The sequence below is a fragment of the Nelumbo lutea genome, chromosome 1 (genome assembly GCF_056320005.1).
Source record: "Nelumbo lutea isolate HS-2025 chromosome 1, American lotus-T2T, whole genome shotgun sequence".
In the NCBI taxonomy this organism is placed as follows: domain Eukaryota; kingdom Viridiplantae; phylum Streptophyta; class Magnoliopsida; order Proteales; family Nelumbonaceae; genus Nelumbo; species Nelumbo lutea.
The window spans coordinates 210,242,708-210,266,108 of NC_142684.1; the positions used below are offsets into that span (position 1 = coordinate 210,242,708).

The window sequence follows — 23,401 nt, forward strand, 5'->3', positions numbered from 1 at the left end:
GTTATCAAACGACTCCTGAGGTGGTAAATGTGTTCAAACATCTATTGATGGGATTGGGATACAACAAGATTGTTGGTACTGATGATTTACACAGTTTTGTATTTATTTCTCAAGATAGCTGTAGGTTTACCTTTCTACATGCATTACCACTGACTTTGCTTTATTCTATTTGATATATCTTCTCTCTCTCGCAAGGAATTTTGAAGAAAATTAAGGGGGTATTCTGTAGTGTGGATGAGAAATTGGTGGGTGTGGACTATTCCACCTGTAGGCATGGTGTGGACTGGTCCACACCACACTTTTTGACTCCTTGTATCTCATATACATTTATGAATGATCTATACCAATGTTTTAAAAATGACCCAGAAACGGAATCGTTCTGGCCATCGGTTTCTGAGTCGACGGTCCAACCATCTAGTTCGAACGAGCAGCTAGTTCTGACAAACAGATTAAAAAAATAAAAAAATAGTCAAAATCCATTGAACGGGTTGACGGTTCGATTGCCCGTGTCAACGGTTTTTGGCCAAAAACCAGGTTTGGGGTAAAACAGAATCACTTGCTTGGATGGTTCCCAAGCCGAATGGTCCAACCATCTATGTCAACGACGGTTTCGAAAACCTTGATCTACACATTTAATCATAAATATCTAATTTTTACATTTTATATGATAAATATATTGAAAAATGCATCAATGAATTAATATTAACCAATAAATATTAAATTTTTATAAAAACAATAGTAAAATAATTAAATTAAAAAAATATTTTTAATATTTAAAAATATTATTTTATTGATAGAAACATCAAAAATTAAAAATTAAGTAAAATAATTAATATTTTATTGACAAAAATATTAAAATGTAAAACATACAATAGGGTTTCAGCCTTTCAGAAGAGTGTGAAGTAGGGGATAAAAAATAGAGTAAAGATGGACCCTAAACACGAGTTTTTACTGTGGATGAGAAGTTGAGATATGGACAGGACTGTGTTATGTGTCTTAGGAGAACTCACCCCTAAAAGCTAGCTGTTAGACGGAGGGAACCCAAGCATATATATACCCCATAACAGCATCATATTCTACCGATGTGGGATACCTCACATTAGCATCCCATACTACTAACATGGGACAAATGGATCGTAACAGACTGGTCCACGCTATCCACAGCCAGCCGAACGGGTATTCATCCCATAGACGGAACTGAAAGATGAATACGGTGGCAAACACCGCCAGTCGGATTAGATATGATTTTGTCTCCAGCTCATCCGGACTGCATTTGATGTCACCACTCACCATGCATTCTGCTTGTTTTGTATTCCTTGATTTCCTAGTTTCCTTTTCAAATAATTATTTCTGGTGGTTTGTCTTGAGAAATTTTGTCTTCTTTCCTTGCCTTAGGATGTGCGTTGTCTCGTCATAGATTCATAAGTCATAGTGTTCATATACGATGATGCATGTGTCAGGGTCTGTGAACTACTATATCTGGCATCACCATCAGTCATGTATCACCCTCAGAGGCCAGAACCTTATCCAAAATTTCTAGCCATGCATCTCAGCCACTACTCACAGCACAGGCTTGAAATTTGTCCTAGTTTTGCATGACATGTCCAAGACTGTCTTGGAGTTAAAAACAACACTGTTACGTACGACGAGATCGATCTAGGCCATATACACAGACATCCACAACTGCTTATTTGACAGTGCTGTATAAAACCAAAACAATGCTTGACAGTTCTCTTCTGAGTATTTATTTATTGTGTTTTATGTATCAGACGACATTTTTTCTATGACATCTACTGTCTTGCAGGTTGTGAAAGTGGTCGCAGCCCAAAGCAAGGTTACCATATTAATTTGCAAAATATCAGTTAATGAATTTTTTGAACCGTTAATTTGGTTAATTATTCATAGACTCGTCTTCTTTTCAGCTGGGTGCATATTGGTTGAAATTACCAGATTTGCATCCACTATGTAAAGACATGTTGCGGACCATGTGTTCGCATAAATTACTTTGAGAAGTAAGGCTGAATGGGGTGATTGATTACTTTGAAGCTTGCTACCGTCGCAAACAAAACAATGGTAATTGCTGCGCATCAACCAGTTATCTCGATCAATTTCATTTTGTTAATAATACAGCTACCACACCTAGGTCTCTTCACATGTCTTCCTTTTGAATTTTGTCATAGTATTGTATGGCATCATGTCTAATTAAGCATCACTGTCACTTAGAACCCCCTAAACCCCTCAAAACCCTGGTGAAGGTCGGGTTCCATCTCAAGTTTCTGCTTTCAGTAATATGCATTACAGGTCATGCAAAAGTATTAAGGCTGCATCTGGAAGCAATGTAAATTATCATCAATGTAAAAGTATATTGAAGAGGTTTTGTACATTGAATCGTAAAAAAGTCACCGTTGAAATTTGAAAAGCATGGAAAAAAGCATTGAGTTTTTACATTGATTTTATTGATGTAGTATTTATATTAATAATTGATGTAAAGTTTTATTTTTAATGAGATTTTATATTGATTTATAACATAAAATTTTACAAAATTTTATTTTTGATGAGGTTTTACATGGACTCATGACGTAAAATTCTACTCCATCCAAATACCAACAAATCTAAACCCGAGTAGAATTTATTTTACATTGACTCTCCATCCAAATACTGACAACCAATTCAGATAACCCAGTGAATGATGTTGATTTCTTCTCATTTGTGAAGCTCTTATGCATTCTTAATGTCAGCAATGTAATCTTTATGAATAATAACAATAATGATGATTTTTTATTCCAAATTAAAACCAGTGCAAGTTTAGGGATTACTGATTCAATATGTGATCTTGACACAAGTTAGAGTTGGGGTGCAACTTGGGTTGGGCTGGGCTGAGCATTTGGTAAATTTTAAATGGCCCAAATCATATTCTGAGCCAGATACAGTTGAAGTTTTTTAATTAGGTGATGTTAGTTACTATTGTTGTTTCACTGTGTGGCCGTTTTCTTTTCATTGTTGAAATGTAAATATTCTTAGGCAGCCATGTCAAAGACCACCTCATCACACCGTTGATAGCAACAATCTTCCAAATCGAGAAACATCAAAAGTAACATTTTCACAGGAGGCGGATTTCCCAACTTCAAACACCTAACCAAACAAGTGTTTTGGCCGTTAAGGTTGAAATGCCGATGTAGAACCCACGTGGCATCGTTTTTGTTTTTTTTTTTTTTTTTTAAGCCTGATAAGGCAATATGTGACAGTTTTTTGGGAAAACCGCAATGGTGCCAAACATTTCCTTAATCCGGGCAACCCGACTTTGTTACATCTAGCTAGAAGAGAAGAGATGATCTAATGAAGAATATAGGGTAATCCATTCAGAGAATTTGTTGGAAATATCAATTTTTTCCTAAGGGTCTTACTGTGTCCTCCTTTATGTATAGAAAACTAGAGAAACTTTGTGTTGCATTTCGGTCCTTTTTGCATTAATATTTACAGATTAAAATTTATATAAACTGACTAAAATTTTGTGTAGTTTTGAAGCTAAGAGGCCAGGCCAAATATTTGCATTATAGGTTAATAGAAGACAAATAGTGAAGCATCTATGTTCTGAATCTGGATCTCCTAGATTTAAGGCTTTTGTACTAAGTACACTAACCAATGGAATTTCATCAAAATTTACATGGGTAGTTTTGATCCGTCAGTCTCAAAAGTGAGAATAGATTTTGATGAATTGTAATTGGTTAGCGTACAACTTAGAACAAAGCCTTATCCAGATTGGTATGGTCCATGGTGAATAGAAAAAATAAGGTTACTTTCTATGAGTATAGAGTGAGTGAGATATTCCTTTTATATAATAACTAGTGGGCCCTGTGTGATGCAGGGAATTAGACTTAAAACTTATTGTTTTATGGAGCTACACAATCTGGGGTAGGGATGTCAATTTTCTCTATCCACGTCAAATACTTGGCCTCCTTGGTCAGGCAGGGGTAGGGTGGGAATGGAATTAATAGGAATACTTGATTGGGAATAGGGAGTGAAGTCCACACCCCACCCTAACCCCGATTATATATATTAAATATATCTGTATATATTATATTAAATATATAATATTATTTATGTAATATATAATATTATTTATATTATATATATCAAAATATATTTAAAATATTATTTGCATTTTAATTTTTCCTTTGTTTTAAATAAATACCTTTCTAAAAACAAACTTTTAATTAAAAATTCAAGGATTCAAGTCCTCAATGGGGAAGCCCTCTCTGTTGAGGACCGGGGATGCAAGATAAAATTTTTAATAGGGATTAATTTAAATTTCAAGGTCGGGATGGGGAGTATGATCTCCACCCCGAACTCGTCTATTACCATTCCTACACTGGGGATCATCTGGGTTATCCCCTAAACCTATAACACTCCCCAAAGGCCCAAACCCATACATATAGTTCCATTGATTATGATAATTATAAATATAGTATCCAATAGTTATTGAAATTATTAAAATTTTCCAATTATTTATTTAAAAAATTGGAAGTTTTATAATTTAAGTTTCACTAAATTAACAAAATCACTAATTATTGCTCAAAAATTATAGTAAATATCAAAATTACTGAAAATATAAAAAATAAATTTATATTTATTGAAATTAAATTTCCACTAAAAAATTATTGAAAAATTTTAATTATTGTTAGATAAAATTATTAAATACTAATAAATTGACCAAAATTACTAAAAATATCAATAACTACTTATGGCTAAGAATTACTGTTAAATTTTAATTTTTAAATTTGTATTTATTAATATTTTAAATTCTGAAATTAAATTACCATAATCGGTAAATTTCAACAAAAAATTCTTAGCAATTAAATTTTTTAATTTACCAAAATTACAAAAAGTTATAGCTTAGGTGTTGATTTTTACTAAATAGTAGTCAATAATATCAGTAATTATTGAAAATATAAAAAACACTGCTCAAATTAATTAACTACTTATTGCTAAATGATGCAACGCGATCCGGACACTCCTAGCTGGCAGAAACCTGGCTCCTAGCTGATGGAAAACAGTACCTGAGATGAATAGGAAAGTGAAGAATTCCCGGGGAGCTCGCCCGGTGGGAACACTCCAATGCTTAAGTTAGAACTCCGAGAGAACTGAAGAGAATGCAAGGAGAGAGAGAGCTAAGAGTGCAGATGGTGCAAGTTCAGTACCTTTGCTCCTTGGGGGTCGGGATCCTTTTATATTGGAGATCTCTCAAATCAGGCGTAACCACCTCTGCCACAACCGTTACTGCCAGAGCCGAGGTGGCGGATGCAGGCAGCCGTTGCAGGGTACGGACCTATCAGGCATGCCACATCTGGCAGAAATGGCAAGCACGATGCCGCCTGACAAGAGACTTGGGCGCAACCTCCAGATTCAGTAGGCACTATTGTTAGGCAGATCTTTCCTATAGGTTGCCGAGCTACTTTGCACCGAGCTACCTTGCACCAAGCTACCTTACACCAGGGTGCTGGGGGTGCACTGAGGTGCTTATGCTTGAGGCGAGCCTTAGGCAAGCATGGGCAGAAGTGTCAATGGGGTTAGACTCGAAGTGTTTCCACTTTAGGATATTTATCTGTAGATCGGGGTGTTCCCTTCTTAGGAAGGAAGAGTTTAGGGCTCACTGGGAGGAGCTCGGGACTCCTCACTTGGAGGAAGCTTGGGGTGCTCCTCCCTTGGGGAGAATTCAGGGTAGGCTGGATATTACTTCTCGGCGAGTTGCCACATCCACCGAGTTGTCTTGCCGGGCTCCGATGAGTTCGTTACGCTGAGTTATGGCCAGACTGTCACGCTGAGTTGTCACTTTTGCTACGAGGTCGGGCCAAATCACCCTCCATCAATTGCCCCCCACTCCCCGTGCTGGGGGTTCTGACCAAGCGCGGGGAGTCCACGGTGTGCCGGGTGGATTTGGCTCGGAGCTTAGGCCTTCTTGTCAGGTAGCTTATTGGTCGGACCAGTTCACTACTCAGCTCAATCAAGGGCAACCCGGGTTGCGTACAGCCTACGCACGGACGTCACACGATCTATGGACTCCATAGACGTCAAAAAACATGCTAAACTGATTTTGCCTCGGGGGTCGCGTAGCCGATTTTCTTGAGAGCCGTTAGATCGCCTTGATCTTGACCGTTGATGCCCAAGTACAGTGGCTATAAATAGCAGGGGTCCTGGTCATTTTTCCCTTGCCATAAGTTCTCAGCATTCATCTTGAGCTCGCGTCTAAGATCTCCAGCTCGGGTCAATTCTCCCCAGTTCGGTTGTTTTTCCGTGGTGAGTCTCCTTAGCTTTTCTTTCAGTTTCCTTCTTCCTTCCAGTTCGTTTTCATTTTTCTCCATTATGTCTAGTTTCGATAGTCAACTGGATGAGCCCGAGGTGGGTACCTCGGCTCAAGGTGACCCCCCCGAAGTCCAGTCTCACGAGGTGCGGGAGGCCTCGGGTAATCTGGCGTCCACCACTCACCGAGGTCGGATGCCGGATAGGTTCGGTCCTTCCACCATGACCCTGGAGAGACTCTGACACCTCGTCCGACAATAAAACCTACCTAGGGAGTATACCTATAGTCTACCTACGGGTAACTTCCCATGGGAGCACGGTCCTAACGAGATCGTGATCTTCCGAAAGCAACTCATAGCCGAGCTCCGTCTTCCTTTCCACCCTCTTATCATAGAGGTTCTGAACCACTTCAATGTCACAATAGACCAGCTTCACCTGAACTCCATTCGTAATGTGGTCGGGACCATTTCCCTCTGCTTTGAGTACACCCTCCCTTTAAACTTAGACATTTTTTGCTCGATTCTCTCAATAAAGTAGAGCGCTTCAAGCGTTCTCCCTGAGCAAAGGCGGGCCTACTACCTGTCCCCTCGCCCGGGTTTCAAGTTACTGCATAAGCTTCCTAGCAAAGTCCCGACTTGGAAGCAGGACTACTTTGTAGTTTGGAACACCGCGGGGTGACCCTTCCCCACTCATTGGAGGGCGGCTGTTCAAGACCCAAACGTTATCCTAGACAAGAAAACAAGGGAGACACTCCAGTCTTGGGCTGAGCTCGGGTTTAAATACAAGGATTATATCAATAAGAGCAAGCTCATACAAGCCGGCTTGAGCCCGGGTAGGTCGTCTTACCTAGAGTTAAAACATTTTACCTTTGTAGCTTGTACCTTTGAGTTGTTGACGCCGGGCTTTATTGCAAGACCCATGGAGGAAGAGAAGCTCAAGGGAGAGAGGCTCTTTAGCTATGTGAAGGGGAGGAAGAAGCGAGCTACCAAGAGAGCTCGCACCGAGTCCTCGTAGGCCCCCACCTCCAAGCCCAAGCTTCCATAGGCTCCTACCTCTGAGCCTAAGTTCCCTGATGTACCTCCTATCATCGATTTGGAGGAGATCTTACCACCTCGGGAGCCCAAGACATCGGTAGAGCCTGCTCCAAAGGCAGTTGTGGAGCCCGAGGTCACCACCGAGGCCGCTGATGCAGCAGCTGAAGCTTCCACCGAGCCCATTCGCATAGCCGAGATGACAATTTCCAGCTTGGGGAGTCAAGAGGGAGCTCGGAGTATCCTGATCCCACACTACAGCCTTCGGAAGAGCAAGGGAGCTGTCTACACCGAAGAGGTCTCCGTATGGGCCGACCTCACTCCTGGTCAGCTCGGGGCCCGGGCTGCCACCCACTCTTTGGTGGTAAGTTCTAAAGACTTCTCCCCCCTTTCTTCTCTCTCTCTCTCTCTCTCTTTTTTTTTTGTTTCTTCGGTGCTAACCGATCTTCTTTTGTCAAGTGAACTCCGCAATGCACGCTTTGACCCTTTAGTTCGAGAGGCACCTGAAGCGGGCTCTAGCTGTTGAGGACTTGGCTTGTGCAGCCCACACCGATCTGAGGGCAGATTGTGACCAAATCCATGGGCTGGTGAGCGATGCTTCAGCTCAGAAGAACGTCATCGAAGCACTGATGGCGGAGAAAGAAGAGCTGGCACGCGAGAAGGATGGGCTGAGGAGCGAGGTGAACACCTTCAAGGCAGGCAAGGGGGCCTTAGAGCTCGAGGTGAAAGGCCTCAAGGAGGATAAGGGAGCCCTGGAGCACGAGGTGGAGTTCCTTAAGGCTGATATCAAGGAGAAAACTGAGATCTTCACCCAGGCCATAGAGGAGACTAAGGTCAAGGCTGTCATGGACTATGTAAAGTCGGACAAGTTCGATACCATGCTGGGGGAGGCCTATCGTAAGAACTTCAAGCTTAGCAGGTGGTTGATAAGCCACACGTATCCCGAGCTCGACACAAGTGCCATCACCACTTCACAGATCACGAATGACATAGCCCGACAAGCTACAGAGGATCCGGATTCCGAAGAAGAGGGTGGTGACGACGAGGTAGATGTCACCGACCTGCTCGAAGCTCCCGAGGAGGTCCTAAGTAGAAACGACGAGACAAAATAGTTGTCCTTGTACTATGAGCCTGCGAACTCAGCTTTAGTTTCTTCTTTCTCTTCTCTTTTTTTTTATCGAGCTCATTGTATAGAACTCTCCATTAATGAAATTTGTTTTTTTGCCAAGTGTTGTTACTTGCCGAAGTGGTTGTTTTATCCGAGCTATCAGAGTTAAGTGCATGAAGTAGGGTTTCTCAACTATCGCCACCTTGAACTGTCTCCCAGTACTTTGTAGGGGTGGCTTTTATAACGTACACCAAGGTGAGTGACATAGTAAGGCATATGCCTGAACTGTCTCCCTGTACTTAATTTGCTGGTTGTCCCTAGTGGGTCCAACCTGTTGTATGCTGAGGTGGGCTATGCACCGTAGGGTCCACACTCGAGCACTGTAGTGCCGAGGCCCTTGGTTAGCCTGGCGTTTTATCCCTTCGGCTGGGGGAGGGACTTAGTCACACCCTCCTAGAGTTTGCCCATGCCAAAGAGGCAACTGGGTCTTATAGTGCCAAGGTCATCGTTAGCTTGGCGTTTTGGCCCTTAGGCTCTAGGAGCGACTCTGGTCCACCCCCTCCTAGAGTTTGCCCATGCCGAAGAGGCGACTAGGTCTTATAATGCCGATGTCTTTTTATTAGCTTGACATTTTGGCCCTTAGGCTTAGAGAGCGACCTGTAGTTCACTCAACTCGGCGATCATGGGTAATATTGCCTTAAGTTAACAATGTTCCATGCCTGAGGTACTTGTTTCCCTTCTAGGGTTTCGAGCTCGTATGTACCTTCCCCGAGCACCCTCTTTACTCGGTAGGGTCCTTTCCAATTAGGCCCGAGCTTACCAACACTGGGCTCAGGCACCATAACTTTACGAAGAACCAGGTCTCCGACGTGGAAGTTCCGCTTTTTGACCTTGGCGTTATAGTACCGAGCTACTCTTTGCCAGTAGGCCGCGGTCCTGATATATGCGAGGTCCCATACCTCGTCAAGTAAATCGAGGTTGGTGCGTAGCTTGTCTTCATTTGCCTTGGCATCATATGCTTCTAGTCGTAGCATGGGGACCTCGATCTCGGTTGGGATGACTGCTTCAGTGCCGTCAATGACATTGAAGGGAGTCTCGCCTGTTGCGGTCTTTACTGTGGTTCGATAAGCCCATAATACGCTGGGCAGCTCATCTACCCATAGTCCCTTAGCTCGGTCCAGGCATGCCTTTAGTCCTCGGAGGATAGCTCTGTTCGTGACTTCGCTTGACCGTTTGCTTGAGGGTGTGCCACTGAGGTGAAGTTCTGTTGAATTCCCATGTCTTGGCACCAGTTCTGGAATTTAATGTCCTCGAACTGCTTACAGTTGTTAGAGATCAGTACCCGAGGTAGTCCGAAATGACACACTATGCTCTTCCAGAAGAAGTTTTTCACATTTCGAGCTGTGATCGTTGTGAGGGGTTCAGCCTCAACCCACTTAGTAAAATAATCGACTGCCACCACTAGGAACCTTCTTTGCCCTGTTGCTGGTGGGAATGGCCCGAGTATGTTGATCCCCTACTATGCGAATGGCCATGGGCTAGTAAGGTATTTTAGGTCGGCGACAGGCTGGTGGTGGATGTTGGCGTGCTTCTGACACTTGTCGCATTTTTTGACGAGCTCGATCACATCTGCCTTCATCATTGGCCAGTAATACCCCTGTCGTAGTGGTTTCTGGGAGAGGGCCTTGCCCTCCAAGTGTCTGCCGCACAAACCCTCATGAGTAACGCGGAGGATGAGCTCGGCCTCAGAGGGTCGCAAGCAACGCAAATAGGGGAGCATGTAGGATGTTCGGTACAACCGTTCGTCTATCATGACGTATTTGGCTGCCTGACGCTTGGCGGCATTACGATCTACAGGGAGGGTTCTATGTAGCAGGAAGCTCGCGAGCGGATCGATCCAGCTTGGCTCTGCTTGAATGACGGGAGCGATGCCGCACTGGTTGCTACTTCATGGTGCTCGAGCTCAACTGGCATGGGAACTTCAAGCTCGCCTGAACTAGGGGCCTCGTGTTCGACCGACCTAGGGACTTCGAAGCTAAAGGTGCATTCTGTGACAAAATCTGCTAAGGCTTGGGCCTTGATAGCAGTTCGTGGCTTGTACTGGAGGTCATACTCGTTGAGCTCGATGGCTCACTTCGTCAACCTTCCGGAGACCTCGGGCTTGAGCAGGACTTGCCTCAGAGGTTTCTTGGTAAGGTCAATGACGGTGTGAATTTGGAAGTATGGATGGAGCTTCTAGGCTACAATGACTAGTGCATAGGCTAGCTTTTCTATCTCTGGGTACCTCGTCTCTGCTCCCTGCAACACTTTACTAACATAGTAGACGGGTCGTTGGACCTGATCTACTTCTCTTATTAGTACTGAGTTGACCACCTTGTCACTTGCCGAGAGGTACAACTTTAAAACATCACCCTCTTCGAGTCGGGTTAAGACTGGGATGCTGGTGATATACTTTTTGAGCTCATCGAATGCGAGCTAGCAATCTTCGGTCCATTCAAAGCCTTTGCTTTTTATTGCCTTAAAGAAAGGCAGGCAGTGATCTGCCGACTTGGACATGAAATGACTCAGAGCGGCTAAATGACCGTTCAATTTCTAAACCTCCTTCAATTTCTAGGGTGGTATCATTTCTAGGATAGCCTTAATTTTGTCCGGTTAGCCTCAATGCCGTGCTAGTTAACGATGTACCCTAGGAATTTACACGAGGTGACACCGGCTAAGAAACTCAACAACTCATGCCCTGAGGTTGTGTCCACCAGATGGTCGATCCTAGGTAGTGAGAAGCAGTCCTTCGGGCAAGCTCGGTTCAGTTCAGTATAATCGATGCACATGCGCTAGTTACCATTAGCCTTTTTTACCAGAACGGGGTTGGCCACCCAGCTCGGGTAATGGACTTCCCTGATGAAGTCGGCTACGAGGAGCTTCTCGACCTCCTCGTCAACTACTCCCCAACGCTCTGGGGATAAGTTGCGTTTCTTCTGTCTAGCGGGCCTAACTACAGGATCAATATTCAGCTTGTGAGTTATGATGCTAGGGTCTATGCCGGGCATCTCTGCCGTGGACCATGCAAAAACATCTAAATTTTCAAGTAAGAAACTTACCAGTTGGGATCGTAGAGGCTCCTCAGTAGAAGCGCCGATATGATGTGCCCGAGCTAGGTCCTTTGTCGATGCCAGGATGGAGACAGTATCTTCGGTGGGTGCAGCTCGCTCCTCGTGTAGTCCGTCATCTCTGCCGCTAGAGCTCGGAAAGGCTGTCCTGGCCTTGCCTCCTGAGCTTGGTCTTTCTTCTTCTTACTATCGCCCTGTGTTGAGGGCTCTATCTCCCTTTTTCTTTTCTCAAGGGCATGTTCACCTTTCTGGTTGATCTCCTCCTCCGTCCCTATAAACTGATCCGCGAGCTTGAGGAACTCGGTCACAGTCTTGGGCTGATTAACAACCACATGCCACTTGAATTCCTTGTGCGCGGTGCCCCTCTTGGCTGCAGTGAGCCGAACTGTGGGGTCCAAGTCGGGTATCTACAGACAAGCGTCATTGAACCGCTTGACATGGAGGCTCTCCTGGGTTCTGGGGCACAGCTTACTGGTGACAAAATGAGAAGTGAAGATCTATACAAACTGCACCCAACTCTTTATTGATCCAGGTGCAAGGTTCCGATACCATGTGCGGGCCACCCCTTTGAAGGTGGTGGAGGAAGCTATGCACATGCAAGACTCGTTGACCCTCGCCAAGTGCATCTGGGACTGGAAGGCATCAACATGGTCATTCGGATTGAAGGGTCCGTCATACTTATCCAACGGGGGAACTTTAAAGTCTTTGGGCATAGGAACAACAAGGAGTTCTAGAGATAGGGGATGGAACTAAGAGAAGTGGAGTAGCTTTTACTTCACCTGAGCTTACCTCTTCCTTACCCTTGAGCTCGGGCAGGTCGTGAGTGGCAGCTCGGCAAGCTCGGCGGCGCCTCCGCTGCTTCTTTGTTGGCTCGGCGTTAGTACTGTTGGCCTCGGTATTACTGAGCTCGATGGGCCCAGGGAGGGGCTCGGACTACTGCTGGTAGCTGCGAACTAAGGGGCCTTTCCTCAAGTCTGCGGCTAGCACCTCGAACTGGTTTTCGGTAAGCGGGAACTCGAATTATGAATGCTGAGGTGACGTGGGCCTAACTAGCTGGGAGACCCCTGACCTGATTGTAGGCAGTGAGGTAGGGATAGCTGGTCTCTCTTTCCTGCCATGAGACAATGCCGAGGTCTCTCCCTGGCGATAAGGAAGTTCATTCTGACAGTGAGGCTTGGCTTGCTGTGTGGCCGGATGCCGAGGAGGGAGTGGCTGCTGCGCCTAAGACAGTGGAGGAAACTGCTGTTGATACTGATACTGGGAAACTTGGTGCAGCACTTGCTGCTGATAGAGTTGAAACTGCTGGAACTGTTACATTTGAGCTTGCATAGCTCGCATGCATTGCATCAGGTCTTCAAGCTGGCTTTGGTTGCCACTGGAGGGATGATGGAGGGTTCAATGAAAGTTGTTCCAATCGTGGATGAAAGTGGAACGTTCACAGGTGCCACTGTTTGAGGCACATTTAGGCTAGGAACTCTGTCCGCAGAGAGGTTGTCGGTGAATTGTCCAATGTAGAAAGTGGGAAGCTGGGGTTGCTCCTCAGAGGCGGTTTCACTTTGCACCTTGCCCGGCATTGCTGGAGGAAGCCATGGATGCTGAGTTCTGAGAGTTACAGAGATTAGAGGAAGACTTTTTGAAGCGTTCCCACAAACGGCACCAAATGATGCAACGCGATCCGGACACTCCTATCTGGTGGAAACCTAGCTCCTAGTTGGTGGCGGACGGTACCTGAGACGAAGAGGAAACTGAAGAATTCCTGGGGAGCTCGCCCGGCGGGAACACACCGATGCTTTAGTTAGAACTCAGAGAGAACTGAAGAGAATACAAGGAGAGAGAGCTAAGAGTGGGTACCTTTGCTTCTTGGGGGTCAGGGTCCTTTTATATTGGAGATCTCTCAAATCAGGCGTAATTGCCTCTGCCACAGCCATTACTATCAGAGCCGAGGTGGCGGATGCAGGCAGCTGTTGCAGGGTACGGACCTGTCAGGCATGCCACATCTGGCAGAAATGGCAGGCACGACGCCGCCTGACAAGAGATGTGGGCGCAGCCTCCAGATTCGACAAGTACTATTGTCAGGTAGATCTTTCCTACAGGTTACCGAGCTACTTTGCACCGAGCTACCCTACCCCGAGCTACCTTACGCCAGGGTGCTGGGGGCACGCCGAGGTGCTTATGCTTGAGGCGAGCCTTAGGCAAGTATGGGCAGGAGTGTTAATGGGGCTGACCCGAAGTGTTTCCACTTCGGGATACTTATCCGTTGATCGAGGTGTTCCCTTCTCAAGAAGGAAGAGTTCAAGGCTCACTGGGAGGAGCTCGGGACTCCTCACTTGGAGGGAGCTCGGGGCGCTCCTCCCTTTTTGAGAATTCGGGGTAGGCTGGATATTACTTCTCGGCGAGTTGCCACGTCCACCGAGTTGTCTCACCGGGCTCCGACGAGTTCGTTACGCTGAGTTATGGCCAGGTTGTCACGTTGAGTTGTCACTTATGCTGTGTTGTGTCCACGTGTCCCCGTACTACAAGGTCGGGCCAAATCACCCTCCATCACTAAAAATTATTGATAATTTTTAATTATTAAATTTGTGTTTATTAATATTTTAATTAATTATTATTTTTTAGTAGTTATTGATTTTAATAATTAATTTTCAAAAAAATCTAAAATTAAATTACCAAAATCAGTAATTTTCAGCGAGTAATTCTTAGTAATTAAAATTTTCAATATACCAAAATTATGAAAAGATATAGTTAGGTGTTGATATTTACTAAATAATATTCAGTAATATCAGTGATTATTGAAAATATAAAAAATATATTAGAAATTAATTTTATTACCCAAATTAATTAAATTAATTAATTTACCCACGTTTTTGGTTTTTCGATGATTTACAATGTAGATTAAGAGGTGTTTAAGGAGGAATTTTAGATGTGAGAGATTGTTTAAGAGAAATTTTAAGAGGGGGATGAGCCGATTGGTTACATGAGAGAGAGAGAGTGGAAGAGATAGTTTAAGAGAACTTTTTTAAGAGGGAATTGGCTACGTCATTGAGAACATGAGAAAGAGATTTGGAGTGCAGTGGCACTTGGAGTGGGATTGTTTGTTCCCTCATTGTGTACTCCTTATGTGTCCTCCCATTCAAAGGAAGACGCCTGTCCCTTTGTTAAATCTTAATCAAACGGAATCAAACCTCCGTTAACTCTTCCTATTACTTAGAATAAAAATAGGAATAGAAAAAAAAAGGAATCCTGCTCCAAAAAGAAAACTCACTGTTGAGCCAATACACAAATCTCTCTCAGATTGGTTTTGCTAACCGCTAATGGGGTGGTTCTTTATTTAATCACGTTTTTTTCCTGGTTTTCCTTCTCGGAAAATCAGATTTTGCAGCGGAACGAACGACACTCATCGCCCTCCAGTCAACTGTCGGCAGAAGGTCACTCTTGTGGAACACGACCAAGTAAAGGCCTTGTTAGTGGCAAGGCGTTACTTGTGAGAACAATCGACCAAACCCTTGTGAAAATATTCAAAAATCTGCCAAAGGATGCAAATAGATTGGATCGGGTTGAAATTGTATCATGTTAATTTATCGTGATTTCAAGGGATTCGGGATTCGTTGGAGGGACCTCTGGAGTTTGTTATACGGGAGTCAGTTACGTGTCGATTCAAGTTGTTGGTTTCGAATTGGTACTTTGGTCTTTTAGTTTCGATCTGGCTTGAATACTGAGGTGCCTTGATGTTGAGGTGAGACTTGCACCGAGGTGGCCCAGCTCCAAGGTGAGACTTAACCCGAGGTGGCCTTTGTGCCAGGGTGACTGAATACGCGAGCTCAATTATTGCAAACTAAACTTGTTAGGCCGAGTTGTCATCTCTTGGTCAGGTCATGTCCGTGTGTCCCCTTTTTACTAGGTCGGGCCAAATCACCCTTCATTAATTGCCCCCCACTCCCCGAGCTAGGGGTCTCTACCAGGTGTTGGGAGTTCATGACGAGTCTAGGGGGATTTGTCATGAGGTCCAGGCGACTTGTCGGGTGAATCATTGGTCGGACCTGTTCGGTCGCCCGACTCAACTAGGGATAACCCAGGTCGTGTCTAGTCTACGTGCGGACGTCACGCCATCTATAAACTCCGCGGACGTCAAAACATGCACTAAACCGATTTCAACCTTGGGGATTGTGTAGCCGGTTTTCCTAGGAGCTGCTGGATCACTTCGATCTCGACCGTTGATTCTCGTACACAATGGCTATAAATAGGGGGACTGAGATTCATTTGCTTCGCCACAAATTCACTAGCCTTCGGTCTGAGGTCGCGCTCAAATCCCTTAGATCGGTGTCTTCTTCGGTTCGGTGTTCTTTCGAGATCATCTTCCTTTCTTCAGTTCGGTTTCTCTTTGGTGAGTCTTCCCTAGCTCTCTTTTTTGATTTTGTGTCTTTCCATGTCTAACTTTAGTTTCAATAGTCTTTTAGATGGGAGCGGTGAATCTGCTGGAGCAGAGGTGGGTACCTCGGTCTTCATCCTACCGAGGAGGTAACTTCGGGTCAGGATGCAGTCCGCGGTCCTCCCGAGGTGAACTCACCCTGGGGGGAACGAGAGGCCTCTGGTGATCTGGCTCCCACCTCACATCGAGGTTGGGTGCCAAATAATTTTGGCCCATCAACGATGACGGCAGACAAGCTCCTATCCCTAGTAGCCCGGTACAAACTTCCAAACAACTTAGTCTATAGTATTCCCCTAGGCAACTTCCCTTGGGAGCGCGGTCAGCAAGATCGTTATCTTCGAAGAACAGCTCGTAGCTGGACTTCGTCTTCCACTTCACCCCTTGATAGTCGAAGTCATAAATCTTTCTTACATTAACATAAACTAGCTACACCCGAACTCTATCCGTAACATAGTAGGAACATGAAGGGATGAGAGATCCATCGTATAGACGCCCAAATCTTGCGGAATAAGGTGGGCGAATTTCAAAAAAGTTTCTCTCCCTTCAACTGGGAATCACATTCCCTATTTAGAAAATCATATTTTCAAGGATCAATCTTGAACCATAAACTGAAGGTGTTCATGCCCAAGGAAGGATCCAAAGACTGCTCCCACTAAAGATGGCGTAGTGTAGGATGGAGCAGAATCAACAGTGTTCTCTCCAAGAACCTAATCCTTCGCAAGAAGTAGCAGGATGGCACGTGAGTACAACTTCCTATCAGTCCCTTCACAAGGAACTGATATCAAGATCAAATCTTGATTTCTCCCACTGAAAAGGAGGTCAAACTGGCAGGTGAGGCGGCGACAGGAAGGAGGCGGCAAGAGAGAATTTTCACAGGTATGCTGAATTTCTCTCTTCTGTGATTTCAGCTCTAAAGACTTGTAGTGATCTAATGTTCTTGTGATGTCTAAAGGCTGCCGCCCCCTCCTCCTATTGTAACCTCAAAGAGATCAGCTCCTAATCCTATTAGGAGTTGCTGATCCAAATCATATTTGGATCAGACATCCCTTTATGTGATAAGAATAAACCCTTATCTTTTCTGTAGATTAGATCAGCCTTCTCCTATTCTTGTTAGGAGGTTTACAGATCTGAACCACATTCAGATCTGGACTCTCTGAGTGGATAGGGATAAGACCCTATCCTATCTGTTAATCCATTCCCAGAATTCGCCCCATATTTAACTAATTAAATTAGCCCAATTTGAGATGGGCTTTTGGCCCATTAAGGTTATGTGCTCACTTAACCTTCCTAACTACTGCCCAGTTGGGCTTCCTTGTATGGCATGGGACCCAAATATTGATCTACACATCAGCCACATGGGTTCAGTCCAGCCTTTGTTACAAGGCCTGGCCGAATACACTATTATGGACAGTGCACCCCCTGAAACCCATCACATGGGCTCTATGGGCCCAACACTTACCCTAAGTGGTCATTGGGTCAAGACACCTTGTAACACCCAGGGACTGTGGGCAGATGCAAGATTAGCCCATCAGGTATTACTCTCTACGATCTTACACTTAACCTCTCAACCCATAATGATCAAACATTGCCCGACAAGGGAGGACCTCTCCCTCGGCTACAAGGAACAATGTTGCACTCTCTGAAACCATAACATATATATACTTTTATATCTCATATAAAATATATTTTGCATAAACAAATCTCAACGATTGAAATTGGCTGTCGGAAGTCTTGGTTTCCATCAGTTAGAGTGCATCCCCGATCATTACCTTTGTCCAACAAAGGGGCTGATCCTGTCACTATGATCATCCACTCAGATGAATTCTCAGACTGTCCCAACATACACAGGTTTTGACCCCCGCTAAGGATTTCTCTGATTGGTACATCAAAGATAGCCCAATCTGACACCTAGTGCAGTACCATAATCGAGTCTAGGGGTTGGGTGTAACTTTCCATTTTGCCCATTAATCTCCAATGTCCAGGGCAATACTAGAAATCTGGTCCAGTTCAAAGATTCAATTAATCATACACTGCATGTGCCTTGGGTCTCACCCTAGCGGTTGAGACAGGCCACCCCAACCGACTTGGTGGCACATCAGTGTCAACCTTATCAGGATAGGTCTCCCCAGACCGACCCATTGGCTGTGAACATTCTAAACTAACACGAGTCTCATTAAGTGTCCAGTTTAAGGGTATTACACAAAAACACACCAAAGGAACATGAATCAAATATGTACTTTATTCATTTACAATAAACTCATAATGTACATTATTCTGATTGAAGCTAAGGGCATACAAAAACTATCTAACAGAACAATCTCTCTTTTCCACGACTATAACCTTCCTCTCGGCCTTGATATCTTCTCTTCCATTCTTTCTATAAAGAAGAACTTGTCCTGTGTTTTGCCCGAACATAGGCGAACTTACTACCTGTCCCCATGTCCGAGTTATAAACTCTTGCACGAGCTCCCAAACAAGGTCCTGGCCTAGAAAAGGCATTACTTTGTGGTTTGCAACACTGAGGGGTGGCCTTTCAACCCACTAGAGGGTGGCCATCCAAGACCCTGGTGTCAGGCTGGACCTGAAGACAAGGGAGGCGCTCCGATCTTGGGGTGGAGCTTGGTCTGAAGTTCGTGGACTATGTGACCGAGGACAAGCTCGTTTAGGCCTGTCTGAGTCCTGGTAGGTCACCACCTGTTGTATTTCCTTTGCTTTATCTTGGTATTGTTTTCAATTGTGCTTTGGTTGCAGCTATCATGGACATCCCTGTGACCGAGCTTTTCGGAAGTATGAAGAAGGGAAAAGGAAGCGATCTTCGAAAATAGCTCACATTGAGTCTCCGCAGGCTGCCGTTCTAGAGCCCGAGCAGCCCTCATCCACTGAGCAACCTCCCGTGATTGACCTGATTGAGGAGGAATCTGGGAAGCTCTCCCTGCCCCGCGCGCCCGAGGAGGAAATGCCATTGGATCCCGCCCTTGCAACTGCCATTTCTTCAGGCAGCGATGAAGTAGCTCGGAGCATTTTGACTCCGAAATACAACCTTCTCAAGAGTAAGAGCTCAGTGTATGCCGAGGGGGTTGCTGGCTAGGCCGAACTGCCAGTCACTCAGTTCGGAGCATGAGCGGCTACCCACTGCATGGTGATGGGTTTTCTGACTTAACTTCTTCGATTTTGTACTTAGCTTCACTTGTGTTAACTCTTGTTGTCTTCTCTTGGCAAGTGAACTCCGCTATCCATGCCCTGACTTACCAGTCTGAGGTGCATCTGAAGCGGGCTCTTGCAACTGAGTCTTCTTCCCACGAGGCTCACACCGAGCTAAACTTGGTCCGCAATGAAGTTAACCAGCTGAAGAAAGATGCACGAGCTAAGAAGGAGCTGATCGCGCTGCTGATTTCCGAGAAGGAGGAGCTCGCAGAGTAGAAGGCAATGCTGAAGAGGGAGGTGGAGAATCCCGAGGCCCACGTAAAGGAGCAGACTGAGATACTCCTTCAAGCGGTGGAGGAGACCAAGGTCAAGGCCATCGAGGAATATAAAGCCTCAGAGGAGTACCAGAAAGAGATGATCAAAGTGGGAACTGTGAGCTACCGCAAATGCTTCAAGCTCAGTAGGTAGTTGACCCGGTGTGAGTTCCCTCAGCTTGATCTCAGTACCATTACCACCTCGAGGATTACGAAGGAAATGGCTGCCGAAGCTACTGAAGACCCAGACTCCAAGGAAGACAACAATAGCGACCTACTCAATGACGTCGAGGAGACCGGTGTTGATGAGAGATATATGAAGATGGACCCTCCTGCTGAAGCCTCAAACAAGGGTGAGGAGCCCCGAGATGACTAAAAGTCTCCCGATCTTCTATACTGTACCTCGGGCCTCCGAGCTCTGTTTATAGTGAAAATTTCTCTTTTTTGGCTTATACTCAAAAACTTTTCATCAATGAAATACAAACATCTTGACTGTGCAAAATTTTCTAAGTGTAAATAACTTCTAAACTGGCGAACTAAACCAAGTAGGAGTAGAAATGTGTAGGTTACCCCAAACTGTCGAGCTAATGAGCTGGACTACAAGTAGGGATAACCTAAATAATGTTTTTCCAAGTGTAGGTTACTCCGAACTGTCGAGCTAACGAGCTAGACTAGGAGTAGGGGTAATCTCGCATATTGTATGCCAAGGTGGGTGGACATTATAGGGTATATACCCGACCTGTCTGTGCACGGGCTACTCGCTTAGGTGTCGGTTGTCCCTTAGAGTCGAGCCGTCAAGCCTGACTTAGAGGGATTAACCTGTTGTTATATGCTGAGGTGGGCTAGACGTCGTAGGGTTTATACCTGAACTGTCTATGCCTTGGTTATGTGAGCTGATTTGCCTATGCCGAAGAGGTGATTAGGACTTGTCTACCCATACCGAAGAGGTGACTGGGACTTGTTTGCCCATGTCGAAGAGGCGACTGGGACTTGTTTGCCCATGTCGAAGAGGCGACTAGGATTTGTCTACACATGCCGAAGAGGCGACTGGGACTTATTCGTAGTGTCGAGGTCATATGTCAGCTCGACATCATGGCCCTTGGGCTTCTGGTATTGACTCACAATCCTCTTTCCAGTTTGGCGGTCACAAGTAGTATCTTCTCAAGTTGTCGATGTTCCACGCTCGAGGTATTTGCTTCCCTTCTAAGGTATCGAGCTCATAAGTACCTTCCCCGAATATCCGTCTTACTCGGTACGAACCTTCCCAGTTTGATCCGAACTTACCAACTCTGGGCTCAGGTACTATAACCTTCCGAAGAACCAGGTCACCGACACAGAAGTGTCTCTTTTTTACCCGGGCGTTATAGTATCGAGCTACTCTTTGTTGATAAGCGACACACTATGTTCCTCTAGAAGAAGTTTTGTATGCTGCGGGCTATTATTGTTGTTAGGGGTTCCACTACCACCCACTTTGTAAAATAATCCATTGCTATAACCAGAAACCTCCTCTATCTTGTCATAGGCAGTAATGGGCTGGTGAGGTATTTGAGGTCGGTAGCTGGTCGATGGTGGATGTTGGCGTGCCTCTAACACTTGCCGCACTTCTTAATGAACTCGAGTGCATCTGCCTTCATCATGGGCCAGTATTAATGATGTGTGGCTCACTGTGACACTAGCAAGTGCACTAGTCGTTCAAGTAATAAAGTAGTGAATGAAGTATCGTTTCCACGAAGATTTAGGAAACAAGTATCAATACTAAATTGAGTACTTATCTGATTAACAAATAAATCAAAACTTTAATGAAAGCTAAAAATCCTAAATTAAAATCTATCTAAATCATTGGTCCAATTGCCTTCAAATCAGGTTAGAAGAGTAAGCAGTAAATTTCAATATCAAAATTCAGCAATCTATCAATTTGGATCATTCGAATAAATCATAATTGAGCCTTGGTTTGGTGAAACCCCAAGGTCATGAACAGCCTCTCTCAAGCGCATGTTTATCCTATGCATGAGTGACAATTCTTCTATCTCTAACAAGAATCTAACCCCCATGCATGCATTTCTTCAAACACTTCTAAGGCATCAATTCAAAACTGAATTGATCACCAACTGAATTGTGCAAGTTATCTCTAGTCTTGCATCCAATTCAGTTCTTGAATAGTAGATCTGAATTCCTAGAGTCTGTCTCAACCACTCTAGGAATTCCAAGCTTTAGATCCATTCGGCTAATTTGAAAATTGCAGATCTGAATTCTCTTTCAAGCAATTCAGATCTTGCAATATCAGATCTGAGTTTTGAAGGTTAGTTGGCCGAATTAATCTACAAAAACACCCTTATTCAAGAAACTCCAAGTACAATTCAAGACCATTCGAATGAATCAAAAAGAATTAGATTGTTGAACTGAAATTTTACAAGCTGAAATACATCAAGGAAGAATGGAAGAAGGAGAAAGAAGAAAGAAAATATAACAAAGAAACAAATTTCAAATTAAAGGAGAATGAAACTACAATTGAGTTATTACAAATGATCTTTGAATCACAAACCCCCAATTTCGAACTCACCTTCTCTTCTAGCTTGCTTGTCTTGAACTTCCTTCAGCCCTTCTTCTTCTTCTTCCTTGCGCCTAACCTTATTCTCTTCTCTTCTCTCAAGGTGGCCGAACCTCTAAGAGTGGGAGAGCCTTTCTCTCAAGCAATCGAACACCTCTCCCCCCTCCTAGAGGCCTCCTTATATAGTTTTTCAAGGGGGCTCTTGCCCCTTCTTGAAGCCTCTAGAATGGGGTGTATTACACCCCTTTCTTGAGCTTTCTAGAGCTCTCTTGAAAGCCTCCTAAGGGCTGCTATTTGGGCTGCACTTAGGCTCTCTCTTAACACATGATAGCTATACATTGAGCTGCTCTTTTGGGCTGAGAATGGGCCTTCCTTGCTGGGCCAAATTCTACTCTTAGCTAGGCTTTCTTTTCTTGGGTTTTCTCAAGGAATCCACTTGATCTTCTTGGGCCGAAGTGCTCTCTCTTGCTTCCACAATTGGGCTGGGCTGAATTTGGTCTTTTTGAACCTTCTTTTCTTGCCTTTTTCCTTCATTTTCTTGGATTAATTACCCCTGAAACTTATTCTTATCATTAAGCTAAATTAAGGAAAAAATTAATAAAACCGGCATAAAAATCCATGCTAAAGTCCTCAAAAATTATAGATAAATTGTAGGTTCATCAAATATCCCCACACTTAAGCTTTTGCTTGTCCTCAAGCAAAGACATCAGCTATAAACTGAACATTCCCCCCTTCTGTTCTCACCATTTACCTGGTGAACTTTTTAAGATAGAAATGCATTGAGTAGTTGGGAAACTTTTGTAACTGCTCAACTCTTATTCTTGTAAATTACCATTTAAGATATGTATAAGATCCAATGAAAGGAGAATATGAATTTCATCATAGTCTAGCCTTCACTCTTAATTCATATATAAATCAGCTCCTTAATTGTTAAGGTTAATAATCAAATTTCACTAAGTTTCACATCTGTAACTAAATCTTAATGAGAGTTCAACTTTAGAGTGCCCCCTTTGAACCTCAGCTATCACCACAATTTCTTAATTCTAGGGGTGAGTGCATCTTATGCTCCATCTCACCCTTTTCTTCTATTTTTTTTTCGGTGTGAGTGCATTTTATGCTCCATCTCACACACTTTTCTCTCTCTTTTTCTCTTTTTTTTTGGCTGTGAGTGCATCTTATGCTCCATCTCACACTGGTCACTTGCTTGAGGTAGGTAAATAGGACTCATGTTCTGAGCTGCTAGTTTTACTATTCAGCTCAAAATAGGGGAGTCAATTTGGGCTTTTGTCCTTCTTTGCAATTATTGAACCTCAAGAATCAACACTTCAGATGTGCACTAGCTTTCTTGACCATTAACAATGAAATCAAGGGCTTCCATACACATGAAGGAAGTTAGGGCTAGTCATGCTAAAAGGCATATTCAACT

General features: G+C 44.3%; 1 long non-coding RNA gene across 1 annotated transcript; it reads left to right on the forward strand.

Annotated features, from left to right (window-relative positions):
• The first annotated feature begins 1,666 nt into the window (after positions 1 to 1,666).
• LOC148880768 (uncharacterized) lies at positions 1,667 to 2,380 on the forward strand. The gene is made up of 2 exons (XR_016110435.1): positions 1,667 to 1,834; positions 1,923 to 2,380. It is a non-coding gene; the product is annotated as an uncharacterized LOC148880768 (long non-coding RNA).
• Positions 2,381 to 23,401: the final 21,021 nt, after the last annotated feature.